This window comes from Fulmarus glacialis, unplaced genomic scaffold (genome assembly GCF_000690835.1).
Source record: "Fulmarus glacialis isolate BGI_N327 unplaced genomic scaffold, ASM69083v1 scaffold18083, whole genome shotgun sequence".
NCBI lineage: Eukaryota > Metazoa > Chordata > Aves > Procellariiformes > Procellariidae > Fulmarus > Fulmarus glacialis.
Window position 1 is genome coordinate 2,425 of NW_009202486.1, and position 283 is coordinate 2,707.

A 283-nucleotide genomic window follows, 5' to 3' on the forward strand; every position below is an offset into this window, starting at 1 on the left:
ACACGCGTCAGTGAGTCACGGGCTACGGCTACCGGTGGTGAAAACAGAGTCGAGAAATGCTCAGCTCCACCTGCTCCGGATGAGGAAACCTGGTTCTCTGCGGCTGTTGGCACCTTTCAGCTGTTACAGACCATCAGCCGCTGGGCTCCCTTCTCCTAACCCCGTGGAAACATTCTGGGAGCAGGGGGAGATGCCGACGTTTGTCCTACACCACCGTGTCAGGCCCGGTGAGCTCGGGGGTGCCTGCAGGCGCTTTGCTGCTTTGCATCCTCCAGACGTCCAA